Genomic DNA, 27,172 nt, shown 5'->3' with positions numbered 1-27,172 from the left:
CCAAGGGCGGGCGCCGGCGACGGGGGCCCCCCGGGAGCGCGCGCGCGCGCTCGCGCCCAGCCTCGACAGCCGCGCGCTAGCTCGAAAGTTGTCCGGGCGGCGTCTGGTGGGAAGAAAAAAACACATACGACCGCCGCAGCCGTATTCTGTAAAAAGTAAAAGTACTTTATCCTCGTCTCCATCGTCTTTAATATCAAAGGGGGGGGGGGGGGGGGCGTTTCATCGCCTCTCTTATTATCCCCTAGTACAACGAAAAAAATCCCACTGAGGTTAGTTGAATCTAATCGGTTTTTCCTATGAAACGCAGAGTAATTTTAAAAGTAACCGTGATTATGAAAGTCTTCAACTGTGAAGCCTTCTTTTTATTATAAATAAGTGTATGTTACCTCATTTACTTATCAATATCACGGTATGTCGTTGATCTAAGGGACAGCAACATTAAAGAAACTACGTTTTTTTTTTAAAATCTTTCAATAATTTTAGTCTTTACCTGAGTCGGGTTTGGACCTCCTCATAGAAGGGAAAAGTTCATCATGAGAGTTCAGACGGAGCAGTCTGGGTGAGCTGAGGGTCGTTTAGGATGTTGGATTCGTACTGCACTGCATAAAAGTAGGACGATAAATTTTAAAAAAAAGCAGGCCCTCTTCAACGGTTTTATGTAAAGGCGATTCATTATTACTATTAAGAAAATTTCTCTTATCAGGAAGAGACGTGGACAACACGTCCTATTTATACTTTCACACTTTGGCTCTTACAGGTTGGTCGCCTCTCTCTCCATGCTTTGGAGGAACGAAAGGATATCTAGAAAAACGTGTCGGACGAGTGTTCCGAGGCCCCGGCTTCCACGACCACACGTTACTGTGACACAACACACGTCCGGCCGCCGATACAGCTTCACCTGCCGTTACAGGTGGGACCTCCAGCCTGCGGGAAGCCTGCAACAGCAGCCTACCTGCAGCATAACCGGTGAGGAGACATGACTGCTGCTGTTGCTTCTCTTTAATACATACTGTACTGGACGGCACTTGTACTGTCGGGGTGACATATTTTAATACGCCGATGTGCTGCGCATCACCTAGTTGTGGTTGAGGTGAGGCCCCCGCTACACTGTATGTGAGGTAGTTTGGAGGTACCGCTGGGAAGTGCATGTAAAAAGCAACACTGTATACAGTAAATGCAAGGAATTGTTGTTTTTTTGTGTGTGATTACAATGTGTCTTTTGATGCCGAGAAAAAACAAGAATTCTGTGCAATAAGGAGTTTGGGCCCGACCAGTGGGACAAGAGCTGTGGGGATTTTCTGCTCTCAGGCCTTACAGGAAGCTCAGTATGGGCCCTTTTCCTACAGGTCATGTGCTGTTATGTGATCATTTTATTCCAAGGCAGGACACATCTGGAAAAAAAACACTGTTTAAAGACGATAAACTGTAAAGTGGAAAAGCACCTTAACTGAAGCTGGACTTTGCGATATGCCCTGCAAAAGTATTAAAATGTTGCTGGATTACAAATGATACTTGCACATCTTTTTTCCAATCAGTATTTTTTGTCACATGCTCAAACCAAATATTTTTTAAAAGGCCAAAATAGTTATTTGTCAGCAGATAGCTCGAAGAAAGTCAGAAACTGAGATATGCTGCTTGCATTCAGACCTCTGTGCTCTGGCAGCTCAAAGTTTACACAGGTGAAAGAAATGGCCGTCACGAAGATATACTGTAATTGCCGTTCCTGTGCACCACTGAAGTAACTGTCACATTTCCTGGACATAATCCCAGGTGTGTTTAGGGATCTGTGGGATCTTTGGTCAGGGAGAGGAAAGGTATGAAAATGAAGACTAAACAGCATTCTAAGTAAAGTTAGAGATAAAGGGATTAAAAATGTATAGATGAGGAAGAGGGTAGAAAAAAATATCAAAGTGTTTTGGATATCCCAGTGAGCAGTGTCGGCTCAATAATCAAGAAGTGGAATCTGCATCACACTGCCTAGAAAAGGCTGTTCCTCAGAACTCAGCATCCGGACAAGAAGGAGACTTGTGAGGGTAGCCACTTAGAGGCCAATGATTACTTTGAATGATCTACAGAGTTCAAGGGCTGAGAGTGGAGTAAAGGTGCATCTTTCAACTATACTGTACCAAGAGGTCTGCATAACACTGGCCTAAATGGGAAGGTGCAAGAAAGAAGCCATTACTGAAAAACCACCATCTCGAACACATCTCAAAGCCCATCTGGAGTTTGCCTGACAGCACAAGAATGATCCAGCTAAGGTTTGCTAAAAGGGTTTGTGACGAGATGAGATCACGATAGAGCTTTCTGTCCAAAATTCAAAGAGCTATGTGTGTCACAAGCCTAATACTGCCCGTGCCCCTGGAAACACTATCCATACAGTAAAGTATGATGGCAGCAGGGTCATGGTGGAGATATGGTGGGGATGCTTCTCAGCAGCAGGCATTTTGTGATAACTGAGGGAAAAATGGATGGAGCGATGTGTAGGGAGAAATTGCAGGGGAACATGTTTCAGTGTGCTAAAAAAGAAGCTTGGGGAAATATTGACCTTTCAACAGGACTGCTGAGTCAAAGCAAAATGGGACTGGCACAAGAATAAAAGAGTGAATGTCCCTGGGTGGCCCAGTCAAAGTCCAGACCTCAACACTATTGAGAATCCGTGGAACGATGTGAAAATTGAGGTCCACAAGCACTGTCCAATAAATATGAATGAGCCAGAGCAAATCTGCCAGGAGGGACGGGTAAACCTCTCTCCTAAACAGTGTTCAAAGCTGATAAACACCTACCTCAGAAGACCTAAAGCTGTTATTGTGGGAAAAGGTGGCTACTGCCAAATATGAACACGTGGGATCTGAATATTCGTGCAAGCTGCCTATTTCAGTTTTTTAGTTGCTTTAAGATATCTGCTGACAAATAACGAATTTTATCTTTTTTGTTTGAGCAAAAAAAAGGATGTGTACGTATCATTGTAGTCTAGCAACATTTGAGGACTTTAAAAGGGTCTGCAAATTTTTTCCAAGCCACTGCAAAGTATTGCTAATGTGATATACCGTCTACTGTATGCATGCAGTAGAGCAATACTTGTACTGACCATCAGAGGAACATGAGCCATGTGATGTTAAGTTTTGGTGAGGTTTTGGGGGGGTTTCAAGGCTGCGGACTTTCTCTAGACAAATTCTTGCACCACAGCAATTCATTTTCCATTAATTTAAAATTCTTCTCAGCGTCTGTTTCAATCCAGTTGATTGGCTCTAGGCAGAGCCGTGGAATGCTACAGTCATCACTTACTGTAAAGCCAATCAGCATTTTTTTTAATCTGGTGTCAGTAGCTTCCTTTTGCTGAACGTTATGTTTGCAGCTCAGAATTAGTCACGTGTTTAATCTCATTGTGCGGCGGTTTTGCTGCATGCACAGTTCAGTTTGGTAATTTCACACAGAAAATGTTATGGGTGGTTCTCAGTGCCTTGAATGCCATATCCCTTCAAGTGAAGTACTGTGTGCAATGACATTAATACTGTGTAAGATTTGCACAGGGTATTTGTATTTACTGCAGTCTGAGTTGTAAGTTAACTCAGTGCATGTAAATATTACACTGGATTCTTAAATTCTATGATAATCACTGCCAAGGCCATTTGTATCATTTCAGTATATCTAAAAAGTACAAAGAAAAATTATTTGTGCTGTGAACAAATGTTCGTTTACCATTCAGTTGATCTTTATCATGGAGTTAGCAAAGTACATCCGTATGCAGTGTAAGTCTGCAATATTTTACCATGTGATATAGTATGTCTTGTAAATGCAGATTAATAACAGACTTCTGGCTGTTAATTCAGCTCTGGTGATGACAATCCATACACATTTACCACACATTGACTTAAAAATTAATAAATGCAAACAGAAAAATGATCTTTATAATGTGCCCTTCAGCACTTCAGCAGAGTGTGGAAGCCCCTTCAAGCACAGGAGATGCTTAAGGCTTTGATCAAGCCATAACACACACATTCAGTGCGCACCAGAGGTACTATAACTTGCAAGGCCATTCTGTAAGTGAAGCAATTAGGGGACCTTGCAGAGCACTTAGTGTGATGCGCAATTAACACTTTATTATAGATTATTATAGCCTGTGATCTGCTTGGTTAAAAATGTAATTAACAGAAGAATAAGGTTCTTTCATAAAAACGATTTAGTCAAGTTGTTGATAATTCCTGGCTGGAGCATTTAATGCACTGCTGACAGGTTCTTGGTTCTTTATCATGTGAAAAAGAACTGTTACCCTGATTCCATGTGCTCTTCCAGAGTATAATTCGCATGGAACCTTGAGCACAATTACTTTGTGCATGATATTAATTTCCTGTTCAAAATTCAAGGGTTATTAGTGACAATTAAGTACACTTGTACTCCCAATAAGCACTAGCTACCTCAAAGGAGTTTCAGCTCACAAACTGTAAGTTTGCATTTAGGTTTGAGGATAATGTGATGTTTTTTATTCATGGAACATTCTGATACACGGAAGTGGTGGACAGAGCTGCTTCCTTACACCTCTTGGGTCCTGGGTTCGATTCTGCACCGATAAGCCTTAGGTGTGCATGAAGCATTGCGTAATAGATGCAGGCTTTCGTTGTTTTTTGTCGTCTGTGGCAGCTTTCAGAGGGCGCTCCAGTTTCTTCCCACCTTCCAGAGAGGTTCTGGCTGGGTTAAGGAGTGTCTCTAATTTGTTCCTTTGTGTGTGTGTCCTGTGATGGACTGGTGCTCCACCCCAGAGTGCAGTGTGTTTCAAGGAAAGGCCCTGCATTGCTGTGACCCTCATCTGCAATAACCGGCTCTCTGGAAATGGATGGACATTCGATTTCCACAAGCTCCACCAAGTGTTCCATTTCAGGGACATTTCTCTTCTTTTTTTTTCCAGAAAATAATGAGGTTTTAATCTCAGCAACGTCCTTAAAAATAGCAAGCTGTTAACCTCTCCTCTTGGTTTTTCAGCTCTGCTATAATTAGTGACACCATCAGACAATGAGTAGTCATTTAATTTTGGGTCACAGAGTAATTCTCATCATACTGTGACCGGCACTTAGCTTCCCTAAAATGCAAGGGGCTTGAGGAGATAGCCACTTACACAGCAGTTAATCATCCATATGGCTTATCGGCAAAATTTGCTCATTCATACTCCTGCTTTGTTTATGGTTTCTGATAGCCCTGTCGTTTAACATTCTCATTCATTATCCAGAAGCTCAGACAAATTATGAATCACCATTCCATTAATAAGCATTCACTACCCTTAGATTTCTATCTATTGCTACTTATAACCAAATTCAAATGAAAATTAGAAGCAGCTGTATTTAAGAACTACAGTATGTATTTTAAGGTTTATACAGTATATGCAGTTTTCTTGTTTCATGGGAGCTTTCCAGTAAAAGCGTAGTTGTTACATCAATAATGTTTTTTTTTCTACTTTTGGTTTTCAAAAAGTGCTGTCATCTCCTCCAAACTGTCTTGAACCTCATTTTTTTACATCAGTGAATTTCTAATAATATAACATCCAGTGTGGGCATGATGGTCAGACTGATCATGGGATACTATAGGTTTCATGCCTGGCTCTTGAAAAGTTTCCAGCAGCACTGAGGATAACATGAATTCAAGAAAACGTAGTTTTAAATATTAGTAGTATTTTTTAAAATTATTTATTTTATATTGAAAGCGTTTCTAGAAACAATATAGATGTGCATAAATAGAAATATGGTCATGCTTTGTGTTAAAGTTGTTATGGTACTGTATGTTTTTCCATCTGTGACACCCTGTGCACCCAGCTTTCCCAGTGGGCGATCAGTGGGCAAAACGCCCATTTGGAATGATATTAATTAGATCGGCAACTTACCCTCAGTGTAAGTGGGTGTAGTGTTCATTGTGATCATTCCTGTCCATATTGTCCTTTTGTTGTAGACTTCTACAAATTTTAAATTATTTGCACTCTTTTGTTCTTTTAAGAATACCAAGTCATGAAATAATAGCTTTCTACTGCCCTGAGGAACATGAAACCTAAAATATGTGTTCAATCATATTTATCCTGAAGCCTGGGAGCATATCGGTTTGCAGGTTGCAGAATTGGGTCGGTAGCATAAATTCAGGGGCAAAAACTAATGAACTGCATTTTGTTTGAAGTCTCTCAATACTACATAGTTTTCAAGACACGTGTTGTAAAATGAGACATGTTAAGACTGAACATGCCATTTGAGCGAAGGGCACAGGTGGTCTAATATGGGCTTTAATTTTACTACAGAGCTGTGCATATCCAGCTTTATTTTCTAAAGACGCAGCCTGCACAGAAAGTTCCAACTGCAGACCGGCTGGCCTCAACAAAAAAGGAAACTAGAGTATCCTAAAAGTACAAATAATAGGTTTATTCCATGCTGAAAAAAAGAAGAAAGGAAACACAACGTTTCGGCTGTGGAGCCTTCTCCACACCTGAAGAAGCCTACGCTTTGCAGCCTACGCATGCTGACGCAGCTACCCACCTGAACTACTATCCTAAAAGTATTTTTAATGACTACAATAAAGAATATCAGTTTTCTCCACTAGAGGGAGAGCCTGTAACACAAAATGTGTTGCCTGCATCTTGTTTTCTTCAGGGCGCGTCCCATGCTCTCATCTGATGCAAGGACTGCCAAAGAGAAAACCCGAAATTAGGAAAGGGGTGTCCAGCTGGCCACTTCCAGCTCAGCTCTTAATGACGCATTGGAATCAATTATCAGGTTAACTGGATGAGAGTAACAGCTTCTCCCAGCTCTCCAGGTGATGAACAACTCAGGTCTCCTGAGTAATAGGGTCTGTGCCAGCGAGCACTGGAACTATTTAGAAAAGTACATGCCGAATGAGAGGATATCCCTGAATGCACTTTAAGGCAGAGAAGAACAAATAAAAATGTTTGAAAAGATTTGAAAGCCTTGAGGCGAAAGAGCTATGTTTTTAGCCAGACTTATGCCTGGTTTTCTTTCACCTCCTCTATGTTTAATTATTACCTTTACCCAGCATCTCATTTTTCTCTTTTGTTTCCCTATAGCGAGAGAGAAGATGGCTGGTGCACAGCTGGTAGTGACACTGACATTGTGTTTATGGCTTTGTCAGTCAAACTAAAAACACTGTATTTTGGAGGATGCACTCTGGAACATAAGAATAATAACAAACATAAGAATAATTATGACTTTTCGATGTAGCTCCTTTGGGTTTTTAATAGCTTGATCCAAAAATCTTATCCGGTTATTTCTTGCAGGAAGTCAGGTTATAAGCTGGGCAGCTTGTTTCATGCTCCCACAATCCTCTGGATAATGAAGTGCCGGCTTTTCTCAATTTTGAATGCACTTCTGCGTACTTTCACATATTTCTATACAAGGTTTCTTCTGAAACTTTCAGGACCATTCTCAGAATTATTTTAAGGAAAAAAAACATTCAGCCACCACCAGGGGGCATTGCATGACATTAAAACTTTTTTTCTCGGTCTTGTCAAGGTACTGCTGCTGTACATATACAGTGGGCTTATAAATGCTAGCTGGCCTGTTCAGCCAACTATGCCATGATAAATGTGCACCCTAGAGCAATAAACTGGTACACACACAAAAGAGACTGTGGAGAGCGCATTTCCACAAACACAGTAGCCTGTTTCAGAGGGCGCTGTCATTACCTCTGTCAACTGGAGCGTGTCTTCCCAGGGTGGAAAATCTGGCAGAAAATCTGGTGGATAGTGGTGACATTCATGCATTCTGGGTTGTATGGCCACTCCATGTGGCCTTGTCTGTTTGTCTGTATGTCTACAATGTCTACGCTTCTATATGGGACACGGTTTTCATGCTGCAGCTGCTAGTACAGGCCAGCCCAGCTAGATGTTAGGACCCTGTACAGTCACACAAATGCTTTCTCAAAGTCTGCGCTTATGAATGTGTTAAGATCAACAGAACCAGGGTATAAAGTTTAAGGATGATTTATATATATAGATATATCACAGTTTGAATTGAAAAGGTTGTCAAATTAAATAAAATAAGTAGTTTGGGTGCGTAGCTGCGTCAGCTGCAAAGGAACAAGTTATAGGTTTATTCCATGCTGAAAAAAAGAAGAAAGAAAATACAACGTTTCAACCTTGGGGCCTTCTTCAGGTGTGAGAACCCAGGATGCATGAATGTCACCACTATCCACCAGATTTTCTGCCAGAATTTCCACCCTGGGAAGACACGCTCCAGTTGACAGAGGTAAAGACAGCGCCCTCTGAAACAGGCTACAGTATATGTGGAAATAAAATAAGCTGTCGTCAGGAGGTTCATGGCTTTATAAGAGATTGGCTCAAGGGAGAAAAAACACAAAACGCTGATAATGGGAGGTATGGGCTCAGATGCACTTATGTTAACTTTGTTCCTGTAGAGTTTCAGGACACAAATATTAAATAGTGTCATTTCAACCCAGTTGTGATGTAACACTGCGTTTCTGACTTCCTTTTTCTCCTCTTCATCCTCCTGCTGCTTCCTTGTCCTTAATTGAGGGTGTGGTCCTTGTCCTTAAATGGGATGTCTTTCATGAAGCTCTCAGACATACTAACATGTTGCTATCATAATTTATTTACTTTCACATTCAGTTCAATCATTCATTTTTTATATTCCATACGGCAATATGACGATATGATGTAATTAAATGGACAAAACATTTTGTCATATGACAGAATAATTATTCCATTCCTCTCCACCCCAGGATGGACATGCATCATGGCTGCATGCTTAATGCCAATTTTGTGCCCTGTCCTTATATAAACATCACCCCTTTCCAAGTCCTACCTCTTTTTACACTCAGTGCACTCTTGGGTGAGCTTGCTTTTGAATAACTATATTAATAGAGACTAAATTAATAGAGATTACTTTCAAGGGATTAAGTGTAGTACTGCTGAATCCTTAATTCTTCAGAGCTCAGGTGTCTTGTGGAGGTTTGTCAACAATGTTGGCGTGTTGGCATGTTGGCAATGTCTCAACATATGTGCAGATCTATCTGTTTTGTTTGGGGAGTTGTAAGATTTTAGGGTTGCCGGGGGTGAACAGGGGTAAAAAGATTCTGTGTCCCTTCCTGACTTGGCACAAAAATTGTCAATCAAAAATAGTTCTTTCAAAATAGTTTCATTCTTGTGCCAATTGACCTACATTTCTTGTCTCAGTGCCAACGTGGTGGCAACTCTGAAGGTGAGACTGGTAGGTTTGGAGACTCAGTGATGATCAGTACAGGGGGAATGGCAAAGTCCTGAGAAGACACATGCCTGGCTATTTTGGATACATAGAGATCGTCCAAACTTCCCATCCCCGTCTCTTTGTCTCTTACTCCGTGTGTTTGTAGATAAATATCATCAAAAGTGTTTACTCCTCTCCTCCACAGTCAAAAAGATGCAGTATGCAAAAATCTGAAGCAGTGATGATATATACTGTACAGTATACCACTGGAGAAGTAGTTAAATTTATTACCCTTTGGAAGGAAAAAAACTTTCATTACCTTGATTAAAATTTAGCATACGTAGTGTAAGATGAATCTCCCTTCAAAATCCTTAGGATTACTTTATCGACAAAAAGAAAAGCAGAAAAATATTGCAACGCATTTTTTTAAACTATTAATTTGGACAAAACTTTACAAGAGGACCAGCAAGAAAGTCCATGAGCCAGCTCTTTGATTCCTCATAGCTGCACACTCTAGCAGTTCTTGTGACTTTTCAGCATGATTGGCAGAGTTGCAGAAGGTTTACCCGTTCAGGCATGGCATAAGGGGACTCGGATTGATTCACCTGCAGCAGAAATAGAACGTGACCTCAGTCGGGGGTCAGTGGCCTTCCCAGCCAGCGCAGTGTCGGGAAATGGACTTCAGGAGACACGGCACCACAGCTCCTCAGAGGCAGTGCTCTGTAAACCAGGTTATTGAACCACACATATTCTTGGCGCTTGGCTGGGGCTGTGGAAAGGTTCAGCGTTCCCCGTGGGAATGAACCACCGAGGCACTGATTCATCCTTTCCCTTCCTCCGCTCCCTCCGCAAAAGGAAACCTAATAGTCTCAGCACCTTTAATTCATGACAGATCGATGGACGAGCGGAGAAAAGCAGAGAAGCCTGTTGCCGACACTTTTGGTGACCGTGCGTGTAAGTGCGACACATATCTCATCTAGGGAGATGCACAGTCTGCCCTAGAAAAGAACAGTGAAGAAAGAGCTGTGATGTGATGTGACCTGAAACAACAGTCTTTGTCATTGGCTGCTTTTTGGCATTGGCTGCCCTTCCTTGCATTTTTTATTGACTGAAACACGTCTCTCCTTTCCATTTTCGAGTTAAGATCACCCGTTTCAATCACCACGTCTCGTCACACGACCGTCTGCAGACGTTCTTCTTCGGAGACATGCGGTCATGATAGACAGCCCTTTCACCTTTCTACACCATGGCTGCACCTGCAGTCTCCAGTGCCAACTGGAAAACACACAACTCTTGTTAGTGTTCGAGCAGCCACAGGGGGCGCTATCGCACAGTTTAGCATGTGTATGTGTGTGCGCACACACACTGTAGATAACTCCCTTATCCAGTCTACAGGCTGCACAGGATGGAGTGAGGTCATTAGCCACCTTTTATTCAGTAGATGGAGAAGGCGCCCTGTACTCAAAATCTGCCTTGGCACGCAAAGAAGAGAATCAGAATTTATTAGTTTTCAAATCAGTTCCCTCTCAGTGCCTTTGTCACAAAAGTTGTTTAATTACTTAAATTAAATTAAGTACTCAAGAGCCCGGAAAGAAGCTCACACTGTAGTTGATTGAATCAGATGAGCCAATTTTACATATCCTACTTTTAAGGAGTGAGGCATTAGTGCCTTCTTCACACTCATCAGATTTTCACCCTTCCATTTCTTGAATCCCTTTTAAATGTTTGCTGACTCCGGGGACATGGGGCACATTCGGATTTCTGCAGAGGACTTTTTGGGAATATTTTTGAAGATGTAAAGGACAAATTTAAAAAACAGAATAATTCTAAACATCCAGAATTTAGGCATGCAATTGCATGAGGGAGGAGGCATTTAGCCATGTAATTGCATGAGGAAGCAATTTGTATAGCCTACCATTTGCAGAGTGCACAAGAAGGTCAAAGAATCCTCAATCTTGTTGGCAACGCTCACTGTGTGAATTAATTGCTGCCTGAGCCTTTATGGAATAATTGAAATGAGTACAAACCTTACAGTGGCTTAAAGCAAAAAGAACTAACCTTCAAATATGCATTTTGGTCCTGTGAGAATGGAGATTTATTTTTATTCTTTTTTCCTCACTTTCTCCGTCAGGCTGAACAGTATTATTTCAGAATCATGCTGCTGTTCCTCAGGGTAATATTAAAAATATGTTGCAGTATAAAAGATATAGTGTATTCTGGGGTACAGTTATTGAAGTTAAAAGCTAAGGATTCCTTCATATATCCATACTATGACAAACTACAGTTCAAGTACATTACTGTCACACTCAATATAGTAATTTATGATATCTCTCTCTATGAATGGAATTCATGTTTAATACATTACAGGTTGATTAAGAGCTTGTGTGTTGAATAATTGTAGCATTTGTTCTTGTGAAATTGCACTTTAATTAATAACGCTTATTAGAGAAGAGTGCTATAATGACGAAAAAAGGTTTTGTTAACAGTGTAGCAGAATTCAAAGAGAAAATGAGGCACTAAATCATATGTGTGTTTCTCTTGATGTTTTAACTGGCACTCTTTATTTTCAGCGTGAATAAATTAAATGGCAGCTCTAACTTGACATATTTTTAAATTAAACTAAATGCTGTTTTAATGCGGTTTTATTTGAACACTAACATTACAATTAATGCTGTAAGCTTATTTAGTTTTAGCCAAAGCAGAAAGACATGGTGTTCAAATATCTCTTACTATAAACTCAGACATGGTAAAGCACACAGGCTGCATATTTAATGTGCCCAATCTGTTAGAGAGGAAACTAGAACGTATCCTAAAATAACTGTTATGTCTGCAACAGTAGCCACTTGTAATAATGCACCCAAAAATCAAAATGTATCAAATTCTGAAACCATTTATTGGTGGAGTGTCAAAATGAATTTGGGTCAGTGATGAGATTTGGTATCATGAAATATTATTTTTATGTTGAGTGTCTGGTGTTCACAAAGGGTAGGAGTGGTAAAAGAGTCCCCTCTGGCGACATATACACCAATGCGCTGACGAACATCAATGGAGAACACAGAGCAGCTCTTTGGAGCTGGTACCTGTGACTGGCTGCTAGAGAACTCTAGCATAAATTATTGTAGTGGCAGAACTATCTGAGATCACAGACTGATGCTGGTCTGCTATTAACCCACATGCAAATTATCCCATATCTGTCTTGTTTATGAATCAAAGGTTGGATTTGCTCTAGCGAGCATATTTAAAAATGTTTTAGGTGTTGCATTTCTGCAATGAAGGAAACAAAATTTCTTCTCCCATTGGTCTGTGTGCCTTGGCAAGCTTTGTGTTAGGTGGTCTCAGGGAGCCCGAATGAGCTTTAGAAATACATCAGAGTGTATATTTATATGTATGTACTGTACAACAGGATAAAGTGAGTGATACGCTGTATAGTTGACTGTAGCAACTGATGGAAACTCCCTTGATAACCTCCAATTTAACCTACTCATACTAAACTTCTTGCAATTAAGATTCAAGCCCTTTCCTTGTGTGCCTGTGTGACTTATAAAAAGTCCTATCTTACTTTTCAAATTAACTGGAGCTAATTCAGTGTACAACCCACATGTGTGAGATTATGAAATACATTTTTTTTCTTTCTAGACAACATGCAAGTGATTAAGTGTCTAAGTATAACGAGGGAGCACAAGCATATATATTTGAGCTGCAAGAACGAACGAATAAAAGCTCATGGCTGGATACACTCTCATCAGTTTTGATTTACACTTTTGTCGTTTCAGTCAGCAGCCAACATGATTATCTGTATTTGATGTTGAGAAGAAATTATCAGGCAGCCATACATTGAACTAAAGGAAAATAGTTAAGGAGTTATGTTAAATCTTCTCAGCTCTGGCACAGCCACAGAGATGCAATGACATTCGGAGGTTTTGAATATGAACTGAACATTTACACTGGTATATAAGCAACATTTTAGAATCAGCTGAGATCATCTCAGTTCTTAGGCAGTTTTATAATCTTACCTTGATAGTTTTCAGTCATTAATGTTCCTGCCTCAGTGCTACATTTCACTCTCATCTTCAATATTAAAAGCAAAGTAATTTGGCACTTGTAAGCTCAATATCATATTTGTGAGTAACTACATTATGGAACAAGGCAGTGATCTCCACGTCTGAGACAATTTTATCCAAAGCAAAGTTTTTTCAATAAATATTGTTAGACGTTGAGAGCTTTTATGGCAGCAAGGGGTAAATGATTCAGAGAATGTGGTAGAAAGCCATGTGTTTTTGTTTGTGTTCTCCCATTGCTTTAAAATTTGAGATAATGAATTTATGGATTTTATGTAGAGATGGAAAATCCCATACAGGTTTTACTTTGGAGTAAAAGACTTTTGAGAGCAGGTCTGGAAATATGCGTGATGTGAAAAGCTTTGCACATCTGCCTGTGCCAGGTGATCGTGTCTCTGAAAAGTCCAGTTGCCTTCAAAATAGTTGCGGTCAGTAACAGAACTGGGGTTTCAGTCTAGTGGTACTGTCATTTTTCCCTATGGTGTTTTACAGGCCCTTGATAGGTCTTATCAACACTATCCAATTACTTTGTTTCCTGACTACACGAGAAGTATCTGGATAACCACCTCTCATTTACTGTAGCAGTCTAAATTGTTTTCAGGACTGAAGACGTGACTCTCCTCACGGATAATGTTGTTGTAATTGCAGTGAGCAATATGCTTTCTGTATCTAAACTGCCTGCCTCCTGTATTACACAAAGCAACACTCTTTGCTGACCCCCAAGGGTCGTTCTGAAGAAAACTACTCGCCAACTGCAATTACACCTACTGAAGTGAGCAGCATGAACCTGAAGAAATTGACGTCCATTTATTTTCTTGGCACTACCTTTGAACAGCTGTCAACTCTTGTGAGCATGAAGCGAGGTTAGCTCTGGTGCAGGACTGAGAAAGAAATCAAGCTTCTATATTTAGTGCAAATGCACTTCCCCCTTTGATAAATTTAGCATTTTACCCAATGCATTGTTCTTGCATGTCAGGTTCTACAGATATGATGTGGAGAATTAAATCTTTTTTTTTGCCTTTCAACGCACATAACAAAAGCATGAGCTCAGTGTTTTAATAAATATATTAGTGTTGGCAGTTGTGTGAAATGCCTGAGAAGGTCTCAGCGAAACGGACAAATTTCATACACTTTGGCTACCCCTTCCTATTGTAGTCACTCAACTCGCATTTCCACAACTGTCAGAGCTCATTGCTTTATATAACAACTCGCCAGACATTAAATCATTTCAGATTCTTGGGTTTTGAAAACACTTTTCGGAAGGCCAAGTCATACTGTACTCCAACTATGCGACTGCGATTGTTATTTTGTCTTTAACTGGCTGGATTCGAGTAGCTCACTGCCTGGCCCCTCCATGCTAATTTAAGCTTGGGGGAATAATCGTTTACAGGCCTGTGTTTAGACCGTCGAGACTAGCTTTCCCAAGAACTTTGGTTAGAAACCTCCATTTCACATAACTATTTACAAGGTACTTCCAGTTCTGCACTCCACACAGCGCGAGAAGGCAGACACTTGTAAGCCCAATTAATTATATTAATGTTCAGTACCTACATTCTCATGCGCACATTTGATTAGTTATTATCATTGTTTAAAGAAAAGAGAAAAATAAGAGACTTACAGTGATGATGGAATGCAAGGATAGAAACCTCATGCTTATTTTCACTGGGAAACTAATCAGGTGCATCAGCAGTGTGAACCTGTGGCAACAAACGAACATGATGAATTAATCATAGGGAGTGGCCTTGCAAACAGCCGCACATCTGTTTTTCTAGAAGTAGCTCTGTCAGTGCCGATAAGAAGAGAGCGGCAAGGCGCTGTTGTCTGGGTGATGCATCTACAGCTGCCGCGCTGTTAAAAGCTCTTCCACGATGCATTTTAAATCGTTGTTCGCTTTCAGATCCACTTCCTGCGCGTGCACCCGGCTCCAGTGCCAGCTTTCATTACATTAAACACTGAGGCACCTCGGAAAGTTTTGTTCAAACAACAACACAGAATCTCCAGAGAAAAGCAGTTAGCAACAAAGGCAGGTACGGTAGCTGTACATTTGTGCAGTAGATTGCTATGAAGGGGAAAGCAACAAGGTATCTCCCCTGGCAGACTTCACTGAATCTTGCACATTGTGTGATGTTAGATGAAAGACAAATGTGGAAGACTCTGGTCTCCTTTGTGAGCGTTTACTGTGGTACGTTGCGCTATGTTTCTGACGTGTTCCACGTGGTTTTGTCACTCTTACTCCATGCATTTTTTCCTCATCATGCTTTCCCATTACTCTGTGCTACTCAAATGAGTTTTTCTGTGTGTAGCTGCAGTTTGCTCTGCTTTTACTGTGGTGCGTGTCCCAGGCATCATAGTAACATTTCAGTTAAAGGGGTATAACACCCCCCCCCCATCCCTGGCCTCCATTTTTGTTGTAGCAGAATTTCCAGCTCTCGGAGGGTGCGGCCCGCTCCCTGGCTGGATTTCCATTGGAGAGGAGCTGTGCCTCCCAATTTTCTGAGTCACTGCGGCGTTGTGGAGAGCACAGTTCAACTGCAGCCAGGATTCAATCAGCATCACTCAGGCTTCCTCCCAGCCCCAAGGAAGACGCACAGCTTCCTCCAACAGCAGTGAATCCCCCTATGCCAAAAGTCTGACCCCCCAGCGAAGGAGAAGTCTGCACTATGGAGAGGCCTAGGCAGGTCACCATCACCATAAGTGTCCCTTGGCGCCATGCTACCATGTTAACAAAGTTTAAGTAGGGAGCTGTGTTAGCATGCGTTGTCTGCAAAGGAACAATTAATGGTTTATTCCATGCGTTTCGTTGTCTCTTTTCTTTTCAGCATGGAATAAACCTTTACTTGTTACTATGTTAACATGTGCAACAGTGATCTTTTATTTGGACTGTGCTCCCGTTCAAGCATATTCAAGTCCACCAAAGTATTCTTTGATGCCTCATCAATGTAGAGAAGCCTGGACAATGTGTGTGAAAGCTCAGATGTCGGGTACTTGAAGTTGTTCTGGTGCTGATTCCATGTCTCTGTATGTTTCAGACAACTGCGTTATGATTTAATGATATTTGCAAATCAATTAATATGTGTATATGTCATAATATAGTGTATGACCAGTCTCTTATCATACATGTACAGTATGTCTCTTTTTTGTTAATAGGTTCATGTTGTGTTGAATGTATTGTGTATTGTGTTGTCTTTTACCTTTCTGAACAGTAATTTTCCAATCTGGTACAATAAAAGAAAGTGAGTAAATGACTTTTAACAATGACAGAGCTGAGTACTACTTATTGTATTAAAATCCACTTTACCACCGATGCAACAGGAAGCACAGAAGATCTTTTCTTAATAAGCTGTATTATGAATGTTCCTCATCCAATTACACTAAACTCTGTATCCCAGATAATATGGCTTGTAACATGAAACATTAATTGAGAGAGAAGTGATGATATCGACTCAATTATAGACAGTTAGATGTCGGAAGAGAAGCAGTTCATGAGCTTCCTTGATTAAACGAGCTCTGATTTTTCTGAGATTAAGCAGCCTTTTATAAAATCAGACAATAAATCCAGCATTTTCTCTTTTACACAAAATGACAGATTACAGATTATACACAAAATCTTAAATCACACAGCTATTTGTCTCAATTACAGCAATATTTAAATATTTCTTTAATTTAATTATATAATAATTAAAAGCTGTAACCATCCCTGATACTGTACTTCATCAGTCATTACCAATAATAGCTTTACAGTACGTAATCCATGGGAAGCTGTTGTTCATTTTAAAATTTTCCCCTCTAGCTGTGCAAGTAATGACAAAGTTATTGCCTGTGCTTTGAGAATAAAAAACACATTTTAAAATAATAGATAAATTGTATGGTTAGTTGAATGTGTTGATTGATTGACAGCCAATGTCGTCAGAATGTGCTGCTTAAAAACAGGTCATAGAAGTTGAGGTTTGTGCTAAAATGGAACACCGTCACAAAAAGCTGTAAAAGCTTACCCAACAGCTGTCTTGTTTGTCCCAGCAGTGGATAAAAATGCATATTTTTAACCACTTTAATGTGGGTTACTGCTTTTCTGTTGGGACCAAAGAGGGATATTAATATGATTTCCCAGTTATATGTGTGACTGTTTGAATATTTTAAGAAACTTACTTACTTGGGAGAGAGCCCGAGTGTGAGTTACAGGAGCCTAGTTTTCCACTGCCAGCGTGTGGAGTGCATTTTGACAAATAAGACCTCCAGAACTTCAGAAATATACTGTATGTAAAAACATAATTATACACGTGTGCAGCTAGACAATTTCTTTATCTATCAAAAGTATACTTTTTTAGAAAAAAAAATGCCCCAACACATTTTTGTACGTAAACAAAAGTGTTGTGCAGCAACTAAATATTTGGAGTGTAGCACCACCAGCACCACCAACTTTTTCCCTTATTTTTGTTTTGGTACTTGACTAAACCGATGCTGTTGTTACGAGTGTCAGTGTTGCAACGGCGCCCAGTGCAGCGATATTGGCTCTAAAGACAGGTGTATGCTGGGTCACTTCCAAGCCGCCGTGCTGCTGTTCCTGCAGTCCACTGCACACGGTCTGTGCCAACTGTATCCTACCACTACCAGGGAAAGACTCGCTCTGGCGCATCTGGCCCAGAAGCCCGGGAATCCAAAGGGTCTTGGTGTTGTGTGTGTGTGTGCGCCCTACATAGCAGCTGCCTCCGTCGGCGGTGCACACCGTGGATGAGATTTCTCCCTCTGTCTGAGTGGCCTCCCCCGCGCTCATTACGCGCCATCACGGCGGCCGGCTCTCCTGTATCGACAGCCCCGCGGGGCGAGCCCCGTCCAGAGCCGTGGCGTCTCTCAAGCCCAGGCGCCCCGAGGCCGCCATTTACGAATTCATCCCCCCCCCACCCCACCTCGCGGTGCGGCTCCCGCTGTCACATCGCATCACGCGCGCGGGGGCCGCTAATGGTAACGGCGCCTGAGCTTTTCATATTTCATACCCGGCTCCTGCGACCGTCGTGCTGCTGTTGCCTGCCTGCCTGTCTCTTCTCCCTTTGTCTGCGGAACAAACGCCGGGGGACGCGTCTTGCATTTTCTTCAAGAAGCGTTTTATCCCCCTATGGTTTCCTTCCTACTGTAGGCTGACAGTGGAGCCTTTAAAAACGGGGTTTAGGTAGTGAGAAAGAAAAAAAAAATGAGAACCCCAAAGCTCAGAGGGGCATGGTCAGCCAGGATGGAGGTGAGGTGAACAGGAGATGGACAGGGGTAGAAAGTTTATGGGGCGACAGATGTTGTGCATTGGGCTGCAAATGGGATTTTTGTCTTTACACACAAAAGCTTAAAGTATAGTGACGTAATACTATATTTCTCAACAGTTGCAGGCTACCTCAAAAATACACTTTTATATCAAGTTGTTTGGTAATACCAAAAAAAACAAAATGTTGGTTTTCCTCCCTACTTTAACCTCCCGCACAGCCAGACAGCAGGAGAACACATTTACAGTTGATTATTAATGTGACGCAGGGTTACAGCTGCTGCCCATATGGAAACTCCAATGACAGGAGAAATCTAGGAATAGAAAGTGCTTCAACTGCTGTTGAAGTTAGAGGTGATGTCAAGTGATGTCATGTCATGGTACAGTACCTCAAGCTGGTTTGTGGAGCCAATCTGTTTAAAATCACTCAATTACTACATTATAAATGTGATTCTCCCAGAGTTTCTCCTGCCTGGTTCTCAGAACAACTGTTTATATGGTCATTTGTGAAAATCTGATATCTCAGGGGAGTTTTCTTTAATAGAGGTAAAAGCAGGATAAGATATAAAGCCTTGCAACCACAGGGTGAACAAAAGAACTGTCAAAGTCCAGGTGAGATGTATTTAAAATAGTCTTTAAAAACATTTAAATACTGTGGGTAATGTATGAACACATGAGTGGTTTTCTTCAGTGCTGGGCTTCAAGTCGTACATGTCAAACAAATACAGGAGGAGAGAGGCAACTAAAGACAAGACTGGTGTCATATGCTCATGAGATTTACTTTTAGTTAAACTCTGAGGTGCTGAATTCTGAATAGACTGCAGCTTTATAAGGACATTGTCTTGGATACACAAAGATGTAAAACATTGCAGTAGTGTGCTCATGAATATACAAAAGCCTGTATTAACTTCTCAGCATCCATCAGGGAAATCAAGGTCTGTTACTCAGGTGAAAGAATTACATGTTAGTACCATTGCAAATACAGTATGCTCTTCTGCTTTTAGTAATCCTTGCTAGACCGAATCTCTTAACCATTTATGAATAGGTAAACCGTTTTAGCATATTCTGTGTTCCGAGGAAAATACATCAGCATTATCTCAGTCTTTTTAGGGAGATTAGGATCAACCTATAAAATTGTCATTTTGCATATATTAAGACTCAGAGACTGCATCAATGTGTAAATTGTTCAACAGGATTTGCATAAAATGATGGTAGAGTTTCCAACATTACGAAGACTCTCTCTTTTTGGTAAGTGGGGTTCAAAACACCAATGCAGTATTATCTTTTTTCGTGGGGTTCTGACTTCCTTGTCCATATGGCGATGTGATCTCCCCTTAAACCCAGAAAAAGACAAAACGTCAAAAAGATTCTCATCACTACTACAATTTTGGGGTTTGTTCATACTTTCTTAAATTAACAAAGGCAGCTTGATTTGCAATGTTTTTTCTCCTAAATTTTAAAATGTACAGTAAATATGGGACTGCTAAATGCAGTCTGCTTTTGTGGAGGTCAGACAAAGGCAACATAAATGCTATTGCATTTTGCTTTTACATAAATGTAACATATGCTGAGCATGCTTACTAATATGAAAATTCACTAATTTTAATTTGAGGTTGAGGGGCATTTTTGAAGCTGCCAGTAATAATAACAGGAGATGTCCTGGGATAAAGGCAACATGTTTCTCTGCTCTGCTGTTTTCATTTCTTTTCTATTGCTGCTTACTTTTTATGACACATATTTCCAAACCGTTGTCTCTTTCAGTTTCCCAAATATGTCTCAAGCGTCTTTCAATGAGCAATTCTCCCAGTGGCACAAATCACTGATCATTACAGATACAACAGTAATAAGGACAGCTTCATTGCTATTGTAATTAATGCAATGCACACAGAAGACAGTTACTGTGCAGTATTGCACAAAATATCAGATCAGACCATTTGTTTATTTGTATTTCAATAAATTCTGGTGCTCCGATAGCTACAGTAAAATAGATAAATTCTAAAATGAGGTTCAGACTGTGAGCTCTTAGCAACAGCATGTTAGGAACAAGTAAAAGTAAATCCCACACTGGAAAGTACAGCTTCCCAGCTGTGGAAACTGACACACACCTGAAGAATGCTGCACAGCTGAAACACTGTGTGCTTTACCAAATTCCATGCAACTAGTTGTAATGGTAATAAAGTATTGAATCCTGTATATTAAAATGAATTTTTACTTTGATGAAATTCAAAAAGGCAAGTAAGCCAGCTTGATTTCAACCAGTTAACCTTCTCCACTGTGTTTCAAGACTTTCATTTAAAAAAGAATAATTCTAATTAATGCAGCTCACATACTGTATTGGCCTAAACCACGCACACAACTGAACACCCCTGAGTTTCAAGTTAGGCGGCGTGATGACAGCGTCGTTACAAAGGTCCGCAGTGCGTTTCGGAATCACCACAGCTGTCCTGATTTTTATCCCCTAGGGACAGTCCTGGGATGTTGCAACCAGAACATGTTATTTTGTTCTGGAGCGTTTGATACCGTGACTGTCTCGGTTACACCTACTCAGAAAGACTTGTGTGGCAGCAGTGGCATCTGCGGTATCTTGGCAAGGGGCTGTGGGAGTGAGTGCCTCCTGCATCCGGCTTCAGTTTCACAGATGGCAGTCACCCAGGGCTTCTTGACCCTCGTGTCACCAGCACTGCTCATGGGCTAAGATTTCGCTGGGCCAAAAAAATCTGCACTGCTGCGTTGTCCAGGTTCTTTCAGTCTGCATCTTTTAAGTTTTAGAAACTTTTATTTCTCCAGTTGTCCTCAGTTTGCCCAGAAGATGAAAGGGGATGGGGCACGCCACCCCTCGGCACTGGCTGATGAATCAGGGGGATCCATTTTGATATGCACTGATCTTATTAAGGCATCGACCCTTTCATCTCATCTGTGAATCAGAAAGCTGCTAGTCAGTGGTACTGTAGGCTTCCGTGCTAACCCACTTCAGTTAATCCGGCTGGTGTTTCTTTGGTTTGGAGGAGGAAACTGTAACGCCAATGGACACCAGAGCAACCATGGATGAGAGCATGCATACTCCTCGCAGAAGGTTCTCCAGTTCAGAATCACATCCTGGACCCAAGAGCTAGCAGGCAGCAGTGCCAGGCAGCACATCACCATACCACCATGGTGTACACATGCAAATATTAATTACTGATGCTTTTATTATTTATCTTTTGAGTCCACCTAATAAAAAAGGTTGTTTTATTTATTAACTGAGTGCAGAAATGTTTTGGAAGAAGTGATCGTAAGGTCACCACACTTCTCATAAGGGGGCATCGGGCTTTGCTTCTGAGCAATAGACCACAGAATAGCTGTCAGCCCAGCTTTGAGCCCCAATCAGTGTGTGATATAAAAAAGCTAAGTGACAGTTCTGGTCTAATCTCCCAAGTATTGCTGATCACGCTGTGAATCACAGAGTGGTGTTACATAAAGATGACTTCTGTGAACATTTAGTTTGGATGAGTAACACCACAGAGACTTTTTGTTAAAAATATATGAGTATGAGAAATAATCCGACATGTGCCCTTGCTTTTTGATGTTCTGCAGTTAAACATTGGGTAGTCTGACAAGACAGGACCTTCATAAGAAAATAAAAAAAAAATAACTTGCAGGGTTATTCCCAAAAAAGTGAAGAAATCACAATCAAAAGAGACATGTGTCACTTTATATTGGGTTGCTATTGTTTGTTTTTGACAGAGCCCTTCCTGCTGGATTCATTTTAATAGGCTGTGATTAGTTCTCTTTTTTTCTTTTTTGATTGGCATGACCCTCCTTTTTTGGATTTTGACATTGACCACCAGGGGCAGTAGCAGGTGTACGGTCTGCCTCCAGTGTTGCTCCTGCCAAGTGCTTTCCCCTTCTCAGAGCTAGGGCAGGTGTGTGTGGCAGACTTTCCGTGAAGAGTGTGGTCAGAGCTTCGAAGCTCTGGACCCTTGACTTTAACCCACACAGCAGAAGCAACAAAACTTACATCTCAGTATGGATTTTTTATTATTTCAGGCTTCATCCGGGATATGCATCCATCCACTTTCTCACTGCTTCATCCCATTCAGGGTTGCAGGAGAGCCAGAGCGCATTCTGACAAGCAGTGGGAGCAAGGCAGGATACACCCTGGACAGGATGCTCTATGATAGCATGCACACACTCACACTCACACCAGGGTTAAATGTCCCACAAACCAATTGATCTACCAGTATGGTTCTGGACTGTGGGAGGAAACTGGAGCACCCAGAGGAAACTCATGCAAGCATGGGGAAGACATACAAAATCCACACAGATAAAACTTCAGGTCCAGAATTGAACTGCAGGACAGGAATGCTAACCACTGTGCAACCATACCACCTTCTTCCAGGATATCTATAAACTTTTTTATTAGACTTTACACTACTTACAATAAATTATAAATACTTAATGTCAGGAAGTAAGGCGCCCTTCACCCTAGAATTAAAGACTTGGATGTTCTCATATTTCAGATGATTGTATAGCTGCTACTGTACATTACTCCCTTCTGTCTCTATAACAACATCTGTTTCTTTCTCCTTTTTGTTTTAGAGATGTTGACAAGGACATCCCAGCTGTGAACCCTCGACCAAAAGGATCCAGCAGTTTAATTTTAGCCAGAAACGCACTGGTGAGTTCATGGTCGTGCATTCTCTCATCAGGTCAGGGGAAAAAAAAACACGTATTTTTTGGTTTGGTCACAATCAGAAGGGTTCACTGCACAGACAAACAATTCCTTGTCCCAGTACTTATGGAGGGCATTGTACTTCTAAATGGCCCATCTCATCGCACCCAGTAAAAGGTATTTAAGTAAGAATCTATCATTTTACAATCCAGCGTTAGATATTGAAGGTATTGAAGAGGGCGAGGACAGTGTACAGTGCAGGAATGGAGAGATATGATAGATCTCTAGTTCTTTAAAATCACTTTTGAAAGAAAGTGAGGGCTGCGCATCTTCAAACAACTCTTACTGAAAGAGACAGGCCACTAAAATAGCCTTATATGTCTTTGGTCAGGCCCTGAGGGATGAGAAGCCTATAAATAATTCAGCAAGAGATGAACAGAAAAAGACAGGTTGTCAGTTGCCAGATTTTCTCTATGCGAGACGTTACAGGACTGGACAGTGTACTTCCACAAAGCCACAAGTGCCATGAACTTTCCTAATGGCAGACAGGGGCCATTAACAATTGTCTGGTTATTCTCCCCCAACTTCAGACTTCCCCGAGAGCAGAGCCAAATATCAGCCTGAACACCTTTCAGATCAAATATCCGCATGACTGTTGATTGTTGGACTGTGGGACTGACAGGTGTGATTTTGAAAGTCTAAAATCTGACATGGTGTCTTTGTTTTTGTAAAAAAACAAGTCCCCCTTGAAATACTTTCAGAACTCATAAGGACTTGCAAAGCTGATGATCTGTGTCTACATTTTAAATGCTATTTTCATTATCTGATAATGAATAAGTTAGTTTTTTTATATTGGAAAAAGAAGACCTGTCATAAGACAGCAGGCCAGAGCCAATAAGTACAACACCTACAGTATGTCTGAACATTGAATCACAGGTTTGACTCACCAAATTCCAGCCCATCTCCCTATTTCATTTTCCATTGGGTAGACAGTCAAGCGACGCCTCCGTCAGACAAAATGTGGTCAAATCAAAATCACATATTCCAAACTTGAGGTCAATAGCCAACCATCTGATGTGCTCTGTAGGCTTCTGTCTAAGAGTGCCAGGACTGCTCTGCGAAGAAGCTCTTTAATAGAAGCTGAGCTGTGGGCCAATGGCCTTTAATGTTCAGTGCCTAAACCGATGTAGGTAACTCATAAAAGGTAAGGAGAGCTGAACTAAAAAGTAAAAACTGGTTGTATTAAAACAGTTGAGACAGAAAACATGCTTCGTTTACTGATTAATTTAGAGGTATCAGCAGCACAAAACGGTAGGCTAAATTGAAAACGAGTGAAGCAAGCGTTCATTGCATTAGCAAGCAACACAGAGTGATTTTAAATTTAGAAATTCCTACTGACCTTCATGCTCCTGTTCTCCTCTGACTGCAAGGATATGGTTACCATTAAATAGAGGGAAAACGGTTATGTGTGAGTTGGACTTACCCTGACTTTCAATTATATTTTTGTGCAAAAGCATAGGCAAGTAGACAAGCAAATAAGCAAAGTGACATGTGAATGGTTTTCTTTCAGATGTGGCAGGTGTTGTTTCTCATGTCTTGAGTTGCTGTACATTAAAAGGGAAAAATACAAAATGTGAAAAAAAATTGAGAATAAGATGAGGAAAAATAACTATTTCTAAAGGCTGTGAACTGGGCTAACAAAACTAGCTAAAAAAGGTTTTTTGTCAGAGGCTGCAAACAATTATATAATTTTATGTCCATTTTTTTAAAATAAGCTCTTTTTTACATTGGACTTTAGGAAGGCACAGTAATATAGCACATTGACTTCTTCAGATGCAACTTGGAGCTTACCAGACAAATAGCTCGCTTTGGGAACATAGAGATAAGCCACTTGAGGCCTTTCAAGCTGAGAGAGCAATCAACGTGTCCTATCTAAACTGTGCAGGAAGCTGACATACTCATCCCAATCTCACTGGGGTTCTTTCTGTAAAAGAGTCGACTTGCAAGTCCTGAGCTTCAGTTTGAAAACACACTGTGAGGAAAGGGAAGACTTATTTTTGCATTGACAATTTATGATTTAAAGAATGGACAGAATCATGCTGAGGCAATTGTGTGATATCCTTTGGATATTAGTAGGATATTGATCTGAGACTCCTCACAAGGCACCCCTTGTGCAGATCCAGATGAGTCAGCTGCAACAATATGACTGGGTAACTTGTTCCCCTTGTAAACAAGTGCTCAATATTTACAGTCCCATATTTACCAGCCTCCTTTTAATTTTCACTTGTGTTTTGAGGTCTGCCTGCAAACATTTGTGCCTTTCTTAAGCATGAAGTAGTCAATCGGGGTTGACTTCGGCAATTTCCTTCAGGACTTTGAAAGGTAGTGTCAAATCCTCTCATAAACTTGTGTGTTCTTGACTAAATATCAATATAGGAAACTAATGCTTTCTATCTGTGATTCCCCATTATTGTCAATGTTTGATTTTATATATTGTTACAAATGGGGGGTTACGAAATTTGGAAAAAATTGGGAATTGACCAAGTGGTTTTGTCAATAATTAATTATTCATAAGCCCAAAATTGTAAGTGATTTCTCTTGAATGTAACCGAGCGTCTGGTATAATTAGAGGCATGTGAATTCTTTATTCTCTGGCACAGCTTTGGATGAGAGCAGTAATAATCCAGTCATACTTGGTTAAACAAATATTTATTACAATAACAAGACACAAACTACACTAGACACTATAAAACTCAACTCAAGTTGCATTTCAGAGGCCTAACATCCTAATCACCCAGAAAAACCCCCTACTAAGTATGGAACTCTTCATTAATGCCTACAAAGGCCAAATAAGAGATAAGCTGCCTGCTAAATAAATGTGATACAACCTGCAGTTAAATCTCTCTCTGCACCCCATGTGCCACAAAATAAATGGGAGCCTATCTCCTTCTTCTAAAAATGCACCCTACGCAGGAAAGACATTTCTAACTGAGGTATCTTTACCCAGGAAACCCAAGTTCCCCAAAAACACAAAATAGCAAGCTCTCTCTAACAAGCTTCAAATACTTTGCTCGAGTCAGGTTTGGTCTGGACGATCATGAAATAGAGGCTGTCGCCAGACTCATGTCTCTCCTCTCACCTGTCCTCTCCTCCTTCCCTGCTTCTCCTAGTTTCTTCTCCTCTCTCTGTGCACTTAATGTGAACTTACTATGTATAATATGTTTTTCTGTACTGCTCATTGACAATCATTTACCCACAACTTATCTAGGTACAGTATACCAAGGTAAACTTTACAATTGTTTCTACTGAAGGGACCCCCAGACCTCAGCAAACATCCTCTGTACTTCAAAGCTAGAAGTGTTTACTCTTCCAAGTGTCACAAACCTCTAAAATTTAAGAGACAGTTCTAAAGCTGTAACAATATAGAAGGGACAAAAAGCAATAATTGAAGCATGGAAACTACTTGACAGCTTGGAGTGGAAATGTGCTCATGGTTTCAAGGATGTATGGCGTAATGAGAAACAGTTGATCTGCAATCTGTACAAGAGGTTTTTTTCACCAAATACAAGGGGGCAGAAATTCTATCAGCAAAGACACCTACAGTGGTGCTCCCTGTTGGCTTATGAAAAGAAATGGCGTGCCATACACTGATTTAGTTTTGCCATTAATTTGCCAATAAATGGATATCCCGATTTATATTTTAGCATGCCTCAAGTGGTAATTTAATAAGCTCCAATAGGCATTATATAATGAAGGAAGCCGTTTCTATGAAAAAAAAAATCTTCTGTCACTGATGGCTCAGAAGAAAAAAAAAACGTTTTTCTCTCCTGAAAGATTTTAAGACAAAGCTAAAAATGCCCTTGCCCAAACTGCAAGTCAGCATGACTCAGCTGATGATCATCAGACACATGACGTCCGGTAGATACAGTATACAGGGTAATTCAGAACCCTAGGCAGGTACCAGAGGCCAAAGCAGTTCATTCACTTTCCAGGCACTGTCCCCACATTTACATTAAGTTACACTGCAGCC

The 27,172-nt window shown here is 40.8% G+C and overlaps 1 long non-coding RNA gene across 1 annotated transcript; it reads left to right on the top strand.

Moving 5' to 3' along the window:
- Positions 1-50: 50 nt before the first annotated feature.
- On the top strand, positions 51-23,149 carry LOC148641194 (uncharacterized). Its single transcript, XR_015930139.1, has 3 exons — positions 51-269; positions 758-966; positions 23,070-23,149. It is a non-coding gene; the product is annotated as an uncharacterized LOC148641194 (long non-coding RNA).
- The last annotated feature ends 4,023 nt before the right edge of the window (positions 23,150-27,172 follow it).

The sequence above is a fragment of the Lepisosteus platostomus genome, chromosome 25 (assembly GCF_059453375.1).
Source record: "Lepisosteus platostomus isolate fLepPlt1 chromosome 25, fLepPlt1.hap1, whole genome shotgun sequence".
Taxonomy (NCBI): Eukaryota; Metazoa; Chordata; class Actinopteri; order Semionotiformes; family Lepisosteidae; genus Lepisosteus; species Lepisosteus platostomus.
The sequence above is the reverse complement of the archived record's forward strand: the minus strand, read 5'-3'. Positions and strand labels throughout refer to the sequence as shown.